Source organism: Varanus komodoensis, unplaced genomic scaffold (assembly GCF_004798865.1).
Source record: "Varanus komodoensis strain SLA01 unplaced genomic scaffold, ASM479886v1 scaffold95, whole genome shotgun sequence".
Lineage (NCBI taxonomy): Eukaryota > Metazoa > Chordata > Lepidosauria > Squamata > Varanidae > Varanus > Varanus komodoensis.
The window spans coordinates 378,095-396,422 of NW_025336658.1; the positions used below are offsets into that span (position 1 = coordinate 378,095).

General features: G+C 51.4%; 1 protein-coding gene across 1 annotated transcript in view; it reads right to left on the minus strand.

Annotated features, from left to right (window-relative positions):
* Positions 1-16,688, minus strand: part of LOC123017537 (protein tyrosine phosphatase type IVA 3-like) — a 79,002-nt gene extending 62,314 nt beyond the window's left edge. Inside the window, exon 1 of the mRNA XM_044418948.1 lies at positions 16,571-16,688. The gene's annotated coding sequence lies outside the window, so the exon portion shown is untranslated. The remainder of the gene's footprint in view (positions 1-16,570) is intronic.
* Positions 16,689-18,328: the final 1,640 nt, after the last annotated feature.

The window sequence follows — 18,328 nt, forward strand, 5'->3', positions numbered from 1 at the left end:
GTATGTAGAGACACAAAAGCCGCTCTATAGGAAACCACCTGCCTTGGTCCATCTAAGTCCAGAGCCATGCTTGGCAGTGCTGCTGAGAACTGAACCTGCAAGTTTCTGCATGTGAACAGGGCTCTGCCACCCTGCTTTGGAAGGCACGGGGTTGGGGAGGGCTGGGGTTAGGGCTGCAGTCTTATTTCTGCTCTCCACAGATCAGATTCAGATGCCAAGGGGGACCCTCTGAACAGTGCAAGCTGGGAAGTCAGACGGAGTGAGAAGACCATGGAGAGGCAGTGTGAGTGGTGGTCTGAGTCCTGGCTTGGGACTCCGGAAATCTGGGTTCTATTCCCCACTTGGCCATGAAGCCCACTTGACCACGACTTTGAGCCATTCATGGACTCTCGGCCCAGCCTATTTCACAGGGTTCTCATGAAGATCAAATGGAGAAGAAGAAGAAGATTGGGTCAGCTACCCAGGACTCCTGGCAGGAAGAATGGTGGGCTGTAAATATACTAAATATGGCGGTGGAGCAGGGCATGGGAGGCTGTAGCTGTAGCTGTCATATCTGCCGATGGAAGACGAGGCAGCTATTTCCGATGGCGCCACTCTTTCTCTCTCTCTCTCTCTCTCTCAATCGTGTGCGCGTGCACACACACACACACACACACTCCCACCAGAGCAGTATTTTTAGTGGTAGCCATTCCTTCCAGGCCTTGTGGATGCTCGCCTCCTTCCAAGAGGCAGGGCGTGTTGCCAAACTCCTCCAAATCCACTTGAATCATTCCCAGATGCCAAAGCCTCCTGTGCTTTCACCCCAGATGTCCAAGAAGGAAACACTGGGGAACGGCCAGAGCTCACTGGGAATGCTTGCGGCGCATGCAGAAGGCAGGCTTCAATCCTTGGCATCTCCAGACAGGGCTGGAAAAGACCCCCTCCTTGCAACCCCAGAGCCCCCCTGACCGACTCGTTGCAGCTTCCTTTATGCCACCCAAGTCAAAATAAAAACACAAACACGACCCACAAACAATGTGAAACACACATACGCGCACATCTACTTTGATCTAGTTTACACCTTTCCACTGAGTGAATGAACTGGGCCGTTCCCCAACTTCCAACTCACCAAACCCTCCAAGAACATTCAACATTTAATTTTGAAGTGGTGGGTGGGCCAGACTTCAAGTTTTGCTGAGCAGGAGTGGGCAGGCATCCAACAGGGAAAGGATGCACCGTTTCTAATGCCGACTGCTGGATGCCTTTATGGGAGGCGGAACATGCAAGACGGCTTTCACCCGCATCTACGGGGCACTCCGTCCCATGATCTTTGCCAGCCAGATGTGCTGGACAACAACTGCCAACCTGCCAAGTCAAGGCAACCAACTCTTGAGTTGACTTCCAGCGCACCTGGAGGGCGGCAGGTGGAGGAAGCCCAGAGAGCAGAAACTTCCCTGACGCCACAGGTACACACCCCTCCAGCAGAGCACTCTACCTCTTCCTAAACACTCCTTCTAGAAGCTTCCCTCATGGTAAAAAAGGTAAAGGTTTCCCCTTGACATTAAGTCCGGTCATGCCTGACTCTCGGGGGCGGTGTTCATCTCCATTTCCCGGCCGAGGGAGCCGGCGTTTGTCCGCAGACAGTCTCCCTGGTCATGTGGCCGGCATGACTAAACACCGAGGTGCATGGAAGGCTGTTACCTGCCCACCGAAGTGGTGCCTTTTCATCTACTTGCATTTGCACGCGTTCAAACTGCAAGGTGGGCAGGAGCTGGGATGGAGCAACGAGAACTCACCCCGTTGTGCAGATTCGAACCGGCGACCTTTCGATCCACCAGCCCAGCAGCACAGCGGTTTAAACCACTGCGCCACCTGCATCCCTCACGGTCGGGTAATGCAAAACACTGGCAGAGAGGACCTTCATGACCACATGAACCCTGAAATTAGGGGAATAGAGAGGACAAGGGAATGCAGGCAGGTTGCCAGAAAGTGTTGAGGAGAGAGATGGATGAACACCATCTAACTGGCCACATCCTGGCAGTCACTTCTTACTCCACGGGGCAGAGTCCGGCTCTGCTGGAGACTTTGCACCTCTTCACATGCACGGGCAACTGGCCAATGAGCAGTGGGACATCATCAAAGAAGTTGTATTCATGGTGGCTTCTCAGGGAACGTTGCACCAGCAGGGTCCTGGCTGCACCCTGGAAGTCCTACTTTGGACCCTCTTCTCTCCCTGCACCTGTATGAAGCCTTCAACCCTTTATAACCAAATGCGAAAGGCACAAGAGGAGGCGAGAGGCTTTCTGAAGAGACGGGCCATGGGCCCAGCATTTCACAGAACAGTAGAGCTGGAAGGGGCCATGAAGGCCATCGAGTCCACCCCCTGCTGTTTCAGGACATCACGTCACACCCTCCCACTCAGAGGGCTGCCCAGTTTCTTTCTGAATGCCTCCAGTGTGGGAGAGCCCCCCACCTCTCCAGGCAGCTGGTTCCACTGTCATTTTGCTCTGACAGTGAGGAAGCTTTTCCTGGTATCTAGTCTGAACATGGGTGGTTGCAACTGGACTTGATTATTCCGTGTCCTACACTCTGGCATCAGCAAGAAGAGATCTTGACCTTCCTCTTCCTCATTGCCTGCCGGGGGGTGTGAGGGGGTGCTTGTTTCTCTGACCTCTGCTATGTCAACACTACACGGTTCCGGGGACAGCTCTTGCGGCTCATCCAATGTTTTTTCCTCACCACTGGGAGGGAGGGATAGCAAAACAAGCCCAACTGATTTGGGTGCTTGAATATGTTGTGGGAACGTGAATATAACCGGGATGCAAAGGGAAAATCCAGGGATTCGGCTGGCAAATTTTGCTAGTTTTGTTTTTAAAACAGAACTGCGTACCTATTTCAAAAGATCTGTGTATATATTTCAAAAGATGTATGCTCCTGCACCCACAAGCAGAAGGCCGGGGAACAGAAAGAACCCCATTATATGCTATGATGCAATGATTGCATTCACAGATGCTTTCCAGTCTCACAGAACAAACTCTGCCTGGTCTCTGATTCCAAAGGAATGTGGAAATGAAACCAATGAAAATTCAGGCATTGAAGCAGTACATTTACAGAAAGGGGAGAAAAAGAATGGAAGATAAAATGAAGTCCAATAGAGAAATGCATATAAATTTATACTCTTATTGAAAAAGTGAGTGGAATGCAAGAGAAAGAGAAGGGTGTAGCTATATGTCAAGTGGAAAGAGAATGCAAAGCTTTTATCCCTGGGGTGGCAACGGGGAGCAAACAAATTGGACTGCACCAAACACAGAATCCTAAAATCTGAGAATGTACAAAAAGCTTCTTTATCCATATGATATCCGCTCAGAATCAGTGGACTGAATAGCACGTTAGAGCACACTTGGAAAAAATATGACCAACAAAAGACACAAAAAGCAGGACTGTAGGGAAGGCTTTAAAAAACAAGTTAATCTGTGAGTACTGCTTGCCCCTTTGCAAATAGAGAAAGAAAGAAAAATCGTTTCAGGTGTTCCAGCGGAGAGTGTGAAGGCTGAATAGGATGGAATGAGAACCATAAAATGGTTTCAAATGCTCTGCCGGATTGCATCCAATGACGGTATCCATTTCGCAAAGAATGGGATATCCATTCTCTCGGCACCATGGCAGCCCTCCACCAGCCTCCTAAATGGGCAGAACCAAGGGCTGAAGAGAACTCTGCGGGGTCCCACGTGACTCTCTCTGCAGCTCCAACTCCAGCAGAGCTGGAAGCACCGGATGGTGAGGATTCGCACCGGAGAAGCTGGTGTGCAGAAGCATGGCAAAGAAGATCATCGTGAGACCCGGAGCATTTAGGACTATTCCCGAGAAGGCAGTGGGGCAGATGCCGCTTTCCCGACGGTGCACTGGAGTGATCAAACAACACACGGATCCGTCCGGGTTCACCTTACGCTGAAAGCAGATGCTTCATCACACAGGCCCCCTATGTGCATACACCCATTTGGTGTGGTTACCCTGTAAGCGTGGTGCACGTCTGCACAGCGGCTGGAAACGTGTGGAAACTGGCACTGTAAACCCAGAGCCAACTGTGTGGGTTTTTCTGCTGCTGGACCACAAATCCACCGGGAAGGAGGGAGGGCCCCATTCAGCTGCTCTCATGCACCTCCACAGATCCGTGGCTCTGTATTTGCCCAACGGGAGGCGGCTGAGACATCAGAAGTGGCCTCGATGCAGCTGCCTTTACACCGGGTGCTTGCCCACCAAAGGGCCGGCTCATCTTTAGCGCACAGTTGTTGCAATTAGCCGCCACGCCATCAGTTATTGGATTGGGGGAGTTTGTCACCAATTAGTGCAAGGTACAGGGAAGAGGCAGGCCTCCGGTCCAGAGGAAGAAGAAAGGAAGGGAAGAAGAGCACATATCTATTTACAAATGCTCCGTGTGTCTTGAAAGACCCCGTTGTAGAAAGGACATGTGGGAGGGAGCCGTCTGAGTCCCGGAAAAAATGCAGATGGGAAGATTCAAAGGTGCAGAGGCAGCGAGAGGTGACGCATCTATGGATGCGAAGGCAGCAAATCCAGGGGGATCCAATGCAAGGACCCCTGTAGAAGATGTGGGGCTCCGCCCAGGTGGCCAAACCCCGAACACCCACTCTGCCATCAATGCTGTCTGTTCTGTGCAGATATTTGCATGAGCCGAAGAAGTGTCTTGCAGCAATCACGGAGCTCCTTTGCAACAAGAGTGAGACAGTCCAAAGGTTTTACGTGAACTACAGTTTCCTGTTTCATCCAAACCAGGAAACAATGGTCAATAGTGTTGGAACAAGCCAGGATACAAAACAAGGGTTTGAAGTTGGTTTCTTATCCTGGCTTGTTCCAAAGCCATTGACAATTGCTTCTCTTCTGGGCTAAAACAGAAGAATGTAGTTCTGAAAAAGCTGCCTGGTTTGTCTGTTTGCTTGCCCCATGGGTCCTGTGAAGAGTCAGGCTCGTTCAGTTCTTGACTGAGCATGGCTACTAAGTGACTTGGAACCAGCCAATCTTAAGGAGAAGGAAGCCCTGCCGAAGGAAGCCCTGGGCACTCTTGTCCAGGTGCTTAGGACTGAGGCCCTTCAAAGCCACACTCTCCATGCATAATGCAGGGCTCATCACTCCTGTGGTTTTGTTAGAACCTTCCCATCCCACCCTTCTGCCACAAAAGCACCACTCAGGCCTGCATGTGACCTAGAGGAATTGCAAGCTAGCAAGCCCAGTATGGGACCACCAAGGATTCAGGTGACTGGCTCCCGTCGAGATAACACACGTCACGATAAACCATGGTTCCACAGGCCATGGTTTGTTTAGGGCACACAAGAATGCATGCTTAGACAGAATAGGTACCCTACAAATCCCAGCATTCTGCAGTCAGCTGGGTATTATGGGATATATTTTCTGTCCAAACATGCATAGGATTGTAAGGTTAGCGTTCTGGTAAAACTAAGAACTTTGGCTTGTGTCCTCTTCAACAAAGCAGAGCTGTAAGTCAACAGCAAAACATTTAATGATTGTTGCTATTTATATAATATTGTACTTATGTCCTACCATTTTCGTCTTGTGAGGAACCCAAGGTGGCTTACAGAGCTCCATTTTATTCTCACAACAACAACCCTGTGAGGTAGCTTAGGCTGAGAGTGAGTGCCAGTCCCAAAGTCACTCAATAACTTTACAACCAAGTGGGGCCTAGACCTGGATATCCCAAGTCTCCAGTCCAATTTTGTAACCACTACACCACACTGCTTCTGCAGAGGATTTTTCAGGCCTGCCAAGTCAGAATTCAAGGTTTGCCCTGGAATAATCCTGGCTTATTGGGACATGCGAACTGGGCCAAAATCTGCCACATACAACAAAAATGGCTAGAACAAGATAGTCCACAGCAAATAGGGGGGAAATCATGAATGAAAACTGCTTTGAACATTCAAACTACTATTTAGAACTGCCAGATAGAGTTTGCACTGAACAATGAAGTGTTTCTGTACAGCAGAGATGACAAATCTAGGTGTTTTTTTTTTTTCATTTTCCCCCTCCAGATCACTTACAGAAAGCAACCCTCTGCAGATATCCTGAGCACATAGGCTAGAGTAATGCTGCAATCTGACACACAAGAGGAAAAGGCAACACATCTGTTTTGACTCAGATTTGTCTCTTTAAACTACTTTTTTTTTTAAGAGTCAAGGGAACCCTACCTCGGGATATTTCACACAAAACAGCTCGAAAATGCACTCCCAAGTAGGACTGAATTGCAATGCTGTAATTCCTGGACAGAAACATTTCCTCTTCTGAACAGTTGAAGATCTGTAGCAGGTATGGCCGAGGGATGCAATGGGTATTTGTTATCTTTGTTTCAAGGAAGAACATCTGTCATCTGATTTCTACAAAGCAGAAGAGTTTCGAAGCAGTTACTGCCCTATCCAAAAAGGAAGAATGAACAGCAACTGGTGTGACTGATTTGGCAGAATTAGGCCAGCTTCTGAGATTCAGAAAGGAAGAGCAAGACAAAAACCTGACAAATTTGATGCACCAGCAGGTCTGTGCACCTTTAAGTGCAGAGCAAGACGGATTAATGCCTGGCCGCAAAGCAACACACCAAGAATTCCCGAAATCCTTTCCTCGTGTGAAGTGCATATCTGCTTTGACCAGAAGTGCCTCGTCCGTAACGGCACTTTCCGGGTAGACAAATATCTGCTGAAATAGTAGGAAAACGTTCCAACGTCAGAGATCCGAGCTAGCGTATCCGTCTTCTGCCCGGGGGTGAACGCAGGAGCCATGGGGGCAGAACTGCTTCAGTGGCTGAGTAAGTGGTGCGCATCATCCGGATGATTTATTTGTTGAAGCGGCAATCTGGCTGCAAGAGGATTCCCAGCAAAACATGCGGGTACATCGCACTTAGAAGAGCAAATACCCCCTCCCCATGCTCAGCAGACTCTGTGTGGGAGTCAGGATGCCAACTCCAAGCCATCCTTGTGGAAAGGTGATTACACAGGGGTGCCAAACAAGTCCGGAATTGAGTTCAAAGGCTGGCATCTCCAGAGGGCTTTGATGTCACTTCCCAGCATCCCTGACCCTTGGCCATGCCAGCAGGGTTCTCTGGGAGGGAAGTCCCAAATGCCTGAAGATCCGCTTTCTGCCCACCCTGGCTGTAGGCCAGGCTGGAAACTCTATTAATGCATTCTGCCATTGCCTCAGCCTTGTCTGCAACCGCATCCCGCTTCTCACTCAAGCTCCACTGGCTGCCATCCTTCCATCCCGTTAACATGTACTGCTGCCAGTGCAGAAACGCTCATTGGATATTTGTGTATCCTAGGGGTTTGGAGGAGTTGCATGGGATTTAACAAGGGGGAAGCTGTGCCCAATGCACAGGGGCACTCCCCCCCATCAAACCTGAAGGTGATGAGGCCAAGTCTAGCCCCCCCCCCCCGCCATTCCGTTCCACACGCCCAGGGCAGTGCAGAGGTCAAGCCTGAGTTTTCTCCGTGCTTGGGAGGTGTCCTACACACGCAACAAGCACCGAGCAGGAGCAAAGTTTGCATTTCGCCCATCAAATTTGGCGGTTAGGAAGTGGATCGCTCACCCCCTCCGGGGCAAACCTGGACCGTCCCATCCTGAGGATGGACCACTGTGAGCAAAGTTGGCCCGCACGGTCTGGGGACACGTCTGAGGGTGCCACCTGGCCCCGAGTGGCAGCCGCGAAGGGCATCCATTCCTGGTCTCTCCCTCACGCCCCGACCCCCAGCTCGCCAGCCTGGAAAATGTGTGCAACCCAGACACTCACAGCTGCAGAGTGACTGCGAGGAATGCCATTCCTGGAATCCGGAGGAAGCTGCTTTGTGCGCTGTGAGAAGGCTCTTGTAGTTCAAAGTGACCCCCTCACCCACAGCTATTTCTTCTGACATTCGGTCACGGGACAACAGCTGGTTGCGGGTCTCGGGCGGGTCGGGATCCAGCACTTCTGCGATCTGCGGATGGCGCAGAAGCGAATGCCATTCCACCGCCTCAGTGCCAAAGGCACGCTAACTCCGCGGATAAAGCACCGATTGTAACGGCCGGGGAGCAGCCTGGGAAGGTTTTCAGAGCACGACGGGCTCACCATTTCTCTTCCAAGCTGGCACCCCTCACAGATGTGTGAAAGGAGGACTTCCCCCAGCCAGCTCAGCATTGCCCCCCCCCCCAAGAAAGCCCTTTCAGACCCCACGCCCGAGAGGAGGCTGCAAGCCTTGGGTAGCACAGGACAAAGTCCCAGGAGACAGAAGGTGCAAAGAAACTGGAATTGTCCATAGCTAAAGGAGGTAATACCAGGTATAACTGGTATATCTTTTTGCAGGCAAAGGACTTTAATATCCTTATTCTTACAACCTCCTGTGAGGCAGGGTAGACCAAGTCTCAAAGCCAACAGTAGAGCAAGGGTTTGAGCCCATGGTGGAGTGGGCGATCTGGACTGCATTCCCTGATTCCCTGCCCTGTGTCGTGAAATTTGAACATGTTCCCATGTTGCCTTGGAACAGCACTGCCTTCTGGAATTAGCAGTAAATAATGTAAAAAGACAACATTACACCATGCAGCAAATCCATCACAAAGCGTGGCCACTATAAGTAAGACTCTATCACCTGAATCTGCTTTTTTCCTCCTCCCTCCCAGCCCCCTTTCCTTTTGTGCTGTGCCTTAGAGGGTCAACTCCTGGACAGGCCTTATTTCTGACCTCTGGGAGCCATTCCAGGGGCCCTGAGCCAAGGTGTGATGCTGAAATCAAGGGTTCAGGGAAGCGTCTCTTCTTCCAGCACTGAGCAGTCTCAGAGGGACACATGTGCTCAGAGTGTCAGCACTAAGGGTTCTTTTATGCTTGCTTTACCTTCCATCTTTTTTCTTTCGGATTAAATGATACATACTCTGAACTGAGAATAAGCCTCTGAAGTGGACTGCAATTCATAAAAGCATGCCTCAAAATAAAATTGCAAAACCACAGTGCACAGTGCAACTTTTCTGGTAAGTGTTCCCCAGGTACCAAGCTCGGGGTTTGATGCTGCATGATGTCAAAGAGCAAGGCAGGGGAGATGACCTCTCCGGGAGCACCAAAGTACAGATTTTGTTGGCCCAGCTGAGGCGTGGGGAGGAGCTGCACCCTACTGATGCTTCCCTGAGAGGTCAGAAGATACAGCAAAGGGGACAGGAAGCAAGGGGTGTACGGAAAACTTTCCTGCTGCTCCACTGGAATTTCCATCCAACTCTTCTAGGCATGGTCATTTCTCAGCCATGTTTTTTGTGGGCAGGTGGCTGGCATGCAGGTGCAGCACTGAAACCAGGCTGGCTATCTGGGTAGCTTTAAGGTGCACTCAGCAGGATCAATTTCAATAATCCAAAGGAAAAGGTGTGTCTAGTTGAGGCTCTTTCTACGGTTGGCTGTAAATTCAAGCAAGGAGTTGTCTCTAGCAGTGACTTTAATGCCTTTTTAATGAACCTGCAGTGATAATTTGGCTTTAACCTAGCTACTCTTGCAGTGTGCCCAAGTGCCTTCGTGGGAACCTTCAGAGAAGGCTCCTGTGGCTCCTGTCTTCAGAATTCATCTCGTGCACGGAGCTCAGTGGATTCCAGATGTGCACATGTGAGAGCGGAGCTCAAGATCCTGCTCATCCACTAGCTTGGGGTGGTCCGATACGCAGCCCCCAAGGCCTTGTTCAGCAGCCCTCTTGTTGCTCGGAGCGTCCCCCACAAGCTCAGGAAAAGAGCGGGTCAGGCTGGTGACCTGCCGAAAGCTTGCCCTGTGCCACTCCACCAGGAGCGTAGTACCTTTGGGCTCATCCGCGGAAGCCGGGCAGTAGATGCGGGGGAGACATTGACAGCTCAAGTTCAGGAGGCTCAGCATGCCAGTTTTCAGGAAGGAGGGTCACATGGGAGGGTTTCTGGGTGGGAAAAACTGGGAAAAAGGGGATGGACCACCCCAGAGGAGCAGTCATTGTGCTTGGGCTGTGGTTGGAGGAGGAGACACAATTCACTGTGTGGCCCCCAGGTTCTGGGTCGACGTCCTCATGCAGCCCTTGAGGGATGAAAAGTTGGACCGCCCTGCATGAGTTGATGGAAATGGTAAAAGGAATAAGGCAGAAACTGAAAGATAGTCCAGAGGCCTTTGGATGGCCCAGTGATGCCCAATTCTGAGTGGCCCTAAAGTCGTCATTATAGAATAACTAGAGCTCTGGATTTCCACTCAGCCCATGGTGGGAATGGTAGGCCTGTTTTGGATAGTACTTCTGCCAGATGGGTTATTTCCCTTGCCCTTCGCACAGTTACTGGAGGCCACTTGTAGGAAACAACATCATGCTATCAGCAAGTAAGAACTTCCAGCAATGGGTCACGCAGAGTGGTTGACCTAGACATCCGAGTCAAAACCTGTGGTCTCCAGGAACCTCTGCTTCCATCTAAGTAGCAGGTTTTCCAGAAGATTCTGAATATGTGAGCTAGGATTTCTGGATGCGCTGGGAAATCTTCTGATGCCCTGGAACAGAGGTGGGCAGAAGGTCGGTTTGCAGAAGTTCTGGACCAACCCTTGGAATGCCCTGCCAGTGGCCAGGAATGCTTGGAACGGGAATGAAAGACCACCAGCGTCCTCTTTTCTGCCAGCCTCTAGTTTAGCGAATTTACTGCAGTACACAAAGCTTTAAAATGCACTCCATATTAATATGTTCTTGTGGTTCTCATACAGCATGAGTATGTGATCTGAAATATTTGAGGGGGAAATTAAAACAGACTTAAAGCAACGCAATTGTTCTATCTTGTGGACATTTTTACTGGAGCACTTGCAAAAATGTGAAGACAATAGCATGCACTTGCATTGTTTGAATTTTAGAAGGGGAAAACCAGAGGTGTGAAAAACAGAGGCTGTAGGTACAATCCACAGATAACCACTCATCTATGGCAGATGAGTTCGGCTCTCTTCCACTTGGATTGCTGGGCACCTTTAGTCTTGCTATCACAATTAATTAGTTTTCATTACACTCTGAGACTAATATATACATCAGTGACATGCATGTATGCTAGGAATAATTACCGAACCCCCCAGCCCCCAATTAATTAAACTCAAAAACCACTAACTTTGCCTTGTATTGTCTTTGCAGTTGGCATTCCCCCATTATAACTGATAAAGTTATGAAATGGAAACATTTCATTGGGAAAAGCACTAATTTTTTTAACCCAGGGTAAGATTGTGTTCTTTCCCAGCTTCCTGTTAGGAGGTGGAAAAACAGCACCTGGTCTGCCCCTCTCATTTGTGTTGACAGCAGAATTTCCAGGCATCCACAGTGATGCTTTATCCATGTTCCCCTTTGCAGCTTAGAACTTGGAGCTGAGTGGCTTGTCTCAGAACCAGAGAGAAAGGTAGGGAATCTTCCTGGTCGAAGTGCTATATTTCTGGGCCCAGCTGCTGGCACATCCCCTGCTCTTCTTTGGACTCCACACTGAGGAGGAAGGGTTGGGCTTGGGTCGTCTGCTTCCACATGGCAAGGGCTTGGAGAGAGGCTGTGCGTGCGTGTACAGACAGCGGGGTCAAAGTAGGCCTCATCTCCCTCCAATATTCAAACCAATTAAAGCTGATTAAAACAATGCATGAAGACGCAATAAAAGCATCATCGTTCCAGGGAGAAAATTCTAGGCAATGCACAACCCGCCAGTCCCACTTACTGGATTAAAAGCCTTCATAAATCAACCGGCTTCGTTATCCTTTGTCTGGCAGGCGGAGAGGGAGCAGACCTCCCTTACCGTGGGACGGAGTTCCACCGCCTGGAAGCGGCCACCAAAAAGACCCCTTCCCCGGCATCTGCCAGGGACACCTCTGCGGGCCGGGCCTCGGCCTTTCTGTGGTCCCCACGCAAGTGAATGCCAGGGACTCGGAAGAAGTCACCTGGAAATCATGCCTCTGGAGAATAAACTCAGGACGGGCATCACTGCTGAATGCTCATTTCTGTACTGCTCAGTTTTTGGCGCTCTCCCGGCTTTGCTTATGTTCGTACCTTGATTCACACAGACCAACCGCCCCATCAGTTCCTGTGCCATTCTTCAAAGGAATTTTAGGAGGCCTAACAACCCTTGCTTCAGCATCCACAGGCAAATGACTAACCAGGCATTATTTTACCTTCTGACACTGTTCCTTAAATCATTTTTGAAGCTTGCTTGCAGTGAAAGTTGCTAGTTATATTCCTAATTAGCCTTATAACCTCCATTCAGAATGTATCATTTTACACCTCCACCAACATTCATAAATCTAGCATCTTGTTAATTGCATATCCTGAACGCTGCGCCGTACTAATCATTTTATTCTGGCTAGAACAGAATACCATTAACATTCCAACGGGAAGGTGCTCAGATAACGGTGCAGCATTTTCATCCCGTCATTTCCCCAAGGAGCTCAGGTCAGTGTGCACGGGGTGTGTATTCGGGTGTCAGTTTTATTCCCAAAAGATGAGGCTGTGAGAATATGATGCTCCCAAAGTCAGTCATTGCTGAGTAGAGATTTGAACTCAGATCAAACAATCCATTTCCAACACTTGCTTGGTAATCCTACTGGCTTTCAGTACCAGCTCACCTGCAGGCCATGGTCCCCAAACCTGCTCTGAGCCAGGTGTGTTTGACTTTCAGTGTGGAACCAGTTTGACAATGAAAGCACATAATACACATATGCACAAAGCCATCCTCACAGGAGAAGCCATCAAAGTGAGAGCCAGCACTCCTTGTTCTCATTATCTTGGGCTCCATATATATCATGTCTTAACAGAACCAGTTTTCACTGACATTCTTTTAGGCGCTTCAACCGTTTTAACTTTTGCACACTGGACTTCTATGCTGCAGTTTATTGCATTTGCATTTCTATGGTCATTTATTTTATTACTGCACCTGTGTTCATGAACAGTGCAGAAACAAACACTTCAGCAGTGATGCCCATCCAGAGTTTGTTCTCCAGAGGCATGATTTCCAGGTGACTTCTTCCGAGTCCCTGGCATTCACTTGCGTGGGGACCACAGAAAGGCCGAGGCCCGGCCTGCAGAGGTGTCCCTGGCAGATGCCGGGGAAGGGGTCTTTTTGGTGGCCGCTTCCAGGCGGTGGAACTCCGTCCCACGGTAAGGGAGGTCTGCTCCCTCTCCGCCTGCCAGCCAAATGATAACGAAGCCGGTTGATTTATGAAGGCTTTTAATCCAGTAAGTGGAACTGGCGGGTTGTGCATTGCCTAGAATTTTCTCCCTGGAACGATGATGCTTTTATTGCGTCTTCATGCATTGTTTTAATCAGCTTTAATTGGTTTGAATATTGGAGGGAGATGAGGCCTGCTTTGACCCCACTGTCTGCACACGCACGCACAGCCTCTCTCCAAGCCCTTGCCATGTGGAAGCAGATGACCCACGCAGAGGCTGCGGGCTAGTTCAACTGGACACAGTTAAACCACTCCACTGAAGTGGGAGATTGGAGTGGGGGACGAGAAGTAGGGCTGGGGTGCTCATCCCCTGGGCAGGAGCACAATTTTGAACAACTGTGAGTGGCCGATAGCCCTTCAAAGTCTACCCAATGGCAGGCTGCACAATTACCTTGTGCCAACTTTATTGCTAGGTTCCTAAATTGCAGGTGCCCAAGCCCAAGTGAAGCAAAAAGTTTTGCATTTTATGATCCCCTTCACTAATGAGGCCTCCCAAGCAAAATCACGAAACTCCAGCAAGGTCCTGTGCATGCAAGAAGAAAGTCCAGCCCCTTCAAGCTCTCTACCGAGCTTCACAGAGTCATACCTGGGCTTGGTAAGACAGACGCTCAGCTGTTTTTTTGGCTTCACCGATTTGAGCATGCCTCTAAAACAGTGTGAACAGACTTGACATTCAATTGCATGCATTCCAAAAGCTCCAAAGAGTGAAGCCGCCTATGCTGCCTGTGCACCAAACACAGGATGGAGAAGAAAGGTTTTTAAGGAGAACCATCCAGAGTACACAATGCCAAAACGGTACCTGTTGGAGTAAAAAGTTCCTCTTTTGAACAAGCACCCACCACAGCCTGTTTTCCTCGCAAATGGAATGTTACTGCTTTCAAGTACGTATCACCCAGAATGGATCTCTGAGCATGCACAGAGTGGTTTAACCCAATCCAGTGGTTATCTACAGGGATGCTGCTTATGAACACACCTGGGCCCCAACCCTTCCGGAGGGTCTCTCTGGAGGTAAGGGTGCCTCCTCTGTGTTCGCCGCTCATATAATTGGGTCTCTTCCCTCTGCTGATGCCTTGCCCCGGGGTCCAGCTGGGGGGGGGGGGGAATGGTCTGCATCTGACCGTTCCTCCTCCCCAGTGGCCCCTCCCACTGGCTGTATGTCTGGCCCAGGAACTGCTTGGCCTTCAGTTAACCACCTCTTCCTCTTACATCCCAGAGCTAACCCATGCTCCCCAACATCACTGAGACATTCCTCATCTTCCAACTCAGAATCTGCACCCAGGATGTGGCCAGTATTCCATGGGATCACACGCCCTTTTCTCCCCAGTTCCCAACTTCACGGCACCATCAGTGCAGTGCAGGTGCGCGCGCTCAAGATGATACCACATGCACTTTGGCCAGGAAATGCACAACTCAAAAGGCTGGAGCCTGGATTTCAATCGATCATTCCAAGCCAGTCCACTTACACTTTACACAGGATGGCATTTTGCCCCACTTTCCCTGCAAAATCCACTTTGTCATTGCAATTAAAAGAAGAGTTTGCAGTTCCCAGTTCTTTGCCAGAGATGAATTGTGACAAGCAGGCAGCTCTGAAAAACGTCTCCACCTATATGCTAAATTATGTCAAAAGAAACTAGGACACCTGAACCAGTCCATGTCTTTGGTACTCAAACACAAAACAGCTCATTCACAGTGCCAAAAGAGGGGTCTGAAGCAGGCTTTTGCAATCCGGTGCCCTCAAATGCTGTGGCATAGAACTCCCAGAATTCCTGACCACTGGCCATGCTGCCTAGGGCTTATGGCAGTTGAAGTCCAAACATCAACCTCACCTGGCTCACCTGCATTGGTTGCCCATAAGCTTCCGGACCCAATTCGACGTTCTGCTCTTAGCCTGTGAAGCCCTCCAGGGCTTGGGAACACAATCCCTGTCCAATATCTGTCTGAACTCTGATATACTCAGACACCACACTCAACCTCTGGGGCCTTCCTCATGGAGGCTTGGAGGATGGCAACAAGGGGGAGGGCCTTTTCTGTGGTGGCCTCCATCTTTGGAACCACCACCCAGATGTGGTCCCACCTGGCACCAAACCTGTCATCTTTTCAGTGCTGGGTCAAGACAGCCCTTTACGTGGAAGCCTTTAAAGATCTCCTTGGTTATCCAGGGGCCTGAGAGGATTATCCAAATGACTATTTTCCTTTCCAGGGTGCCTGTATGTTTTTTTAGCTATTTTAAATTCATTTTAACATTGTTGTTCTTATGGTATTTGTATTGTACATTATGGTGGTGTTCTACACATTTTTGTGACATGCCCAGGGAGCTTCCAAATGGAAATAAATAAATAAATAAAAAGAGCGCACCAACGTTGCGCTCTTTTCCCCGGCAATTTACAAGGCCTTTGACACCCTTTCCACCAAAAGATGCCGAAAGCACGGCGCCGGTTCCTGGTAAAATCCCAGCGGGTGCTGCCCACTTGAAAGAAAAGGAAATGTTGCATGACCCGAAGTCTCATGACTAACTTGCACAACCAAAGCGGCACCCAGAGAACAGGGAGCATCAATGCGCACAGCACATGACATGTGCCCAGTGCGCAAGACTCTTTGTCCCCGCACGCTCAGAGCACGCATCGCTTGCAACGACCGCACCGGCGGGGCCGCGGGGCCACCGGCTGCGGTCCGGCGCCCCGCGAAGCGACCACCCCGACACCGCCCCGCGGAGTGCGCGGCCGCGCTCCGCCGAGGGGCCCAACACACAAGCTCCAGCCGCGGACGCAGCCTCCCCGCAGTCCGCACGGCGGGCGCATCCTCCCCAAATGGCCTCTCCTCTCGTGCACAAGCGCGGCGCAATCTGGGACAGCGGGGGGCTGCGAAGCGCAGCCACGCAAGCGGCATTAGGTGCTGCACCCCCCGCCAGGGCACGGGACCCGCCATCCTCCCCGCCCCGGCCAAGAGCGGCGCTCCGGAGCTTCTGCACCCTGGAGAGGAGCGGTGGGGGCGGCCGGCGGGGGCTTCCGGGGATTCCGTGCAGGCTGCACCGCCGCACCCGCTGCGCCTCCGCGCCCCGACCCCCTCCGCGCCCCGCAGAAGCGACGCCCGCCCCTGCACGTCACGCAGGCACTCGCGCCCGCTCCCAATTTCGCAGACCCACCCACGGCTGCAGACGGACCGTGCACGTGGAGCCCCCCCACGCCCCGCGCCGCGATGCCGGCGCGCCGCGCAAGACAATGCCCCGCGGGGAGAAGCCAAACGGCGGCCCGGGCACAGGATGCCACGGATGCCACGCAGGATGCCGCGCAACGCCACGCCGCGATCCGCCATGCGAGCGTGCCCGGCATTCAGGGGCAAGAGGCGGGGGGGGCGGACGGGCGGGAAGCGGCGACCCCTCCCGCCTCCACTGACCTGATTTGCCCGCTGCCAGCCGGGTGGACGAGCGGCCGCCCCAAGCCGCCGCCGCAGCCTCGCGCTTCCCGCGTGCCGGACCGGGCGAGAGAGAGAGAGAGAGAGAGAGAGAGAGAGAGAGAGAGAGAGAGAGAGAGAGCGCGAGAGTGCAGTGTGCGCGTGCGCGCCACCCAACGTTCCACGACAGCGCGCGCGCACGCGGCGGATTGGTCCGGAGGGGCGAAGCCAGGGGAGGAGCAGTAGCAGCGAACCCGATTAAAGCGGGCGACTATCTAGTGGGGGGGGGGGAGAAAGAGGGTGCGCGCGCACGGGTGGGTGCGCGCGCGCCGAGAAGGAGGGGGGAGCGCCGAACCACCAATCAGAGTACTGGCCTCTCTGCCTCCCCCCTCCCTTTGCCCACGCAGCGGCGGAGCAAGCAGGCCACGCCCCCTCCTTTCTGCGAGGGGAACGGAGGCGTGGAGCTGCGGTGACGTCAGGAGGCAGAGAAGACACGCAGCCAATCGGAAGTAAGCTTAGGGGAGGCGGTGGGGGGAAGGTGCGGTTATGGAGAGGAAGCGGGCTTGGCGAGCCCGGCTCGGCCGAAGTTCAACAGGTTGAGCTGATAGTGGAAGCACTTTTCCTGTTGAACTTTTGCTTTTCACACCGTTGTTAGAAAGACGCAAGAGCTTTGCTAGGAATGCGGGGCGGGGGTAATTGGCAACGCTGTTGGTACCACTCCCGAACCTGCCCCACTCCACCCAAAAATGCACAGAAAGACTGCTGGTACTGATGGTTTTATTATTCTTATACCATCCAGTAGCTGAGACTCTGGTTAACACAATTAAAAAGCCCATACAGCAAAAATTAATGTTAAATAACAAATCCACAGCAATTGTAACTGAATCAGCACAGACACAGCAGCAGGTTCAATGGGTTATCATTGAACTGTGGGTTACTATGTTGTCCAAACCCAGATTCACTAACAAGCCATGGTTTGTTGTTGGGTTGTAAACTGTGGGTTGTTCACCATGATTTGTTACCTTGGCTGTGTTCAGTGACAACCTGCTTATCAATGACTATTGAGCATAGGGTATTAACATTGCCCGAAACTAGTCAAAGACATTTAGAACTGGTTTGTTGCTAGAGAACCGATATATTGGGGAGGCAACAAGTTAACCTCCAAATGACTACACTTCCCATCAGACCTAGCCAACATGGCCGAAGGGCAGGGATTATGGGCACTGTCGCCCAAAGGAGTTGCAAAGCACAGGTTGCCCTGTCTCTGTTTTCTGGGCTTTCTTTGCGGCTGTTATGAAGAGTGCCTGCACTTCGAAACTTCTCCCAAGGGCACTGGTTCCAGTAGCAGGAAGAAGAGGAGGCGAGCCGGCAAGCCTGAAGCCTGCTCTTTCTTGCCACAGGGAAAAGCACATTTACCTTCATGGCCCAACGTGTGGAGTGAGGCGGAGCACAAAAGATAAGAGACATTTCCTGTTGGACGCATGAATTCGCTGGTCCAGCACCAGAACGACTCATTTTCAGGCCAAATAACAGCCACTGGGACAAGACGGGGGACTTTTGATTTCCTAATCGATTTCCACAGCACTGCCTTGGGTATTTTGCTGCATGTGTTTGCAACAGGAAGTGTAACAGTGCAGCCAGGCCCTCTTCCACGGAGGGTCGCTGATTTACCTGCTGCAGAAGCTCACCTCTCCAAGGCAGAGGGGCTGAGTCTTAGTTGCTTGGCTGGCCTATAAATCACGCCCCGGATCTACAGCCTGA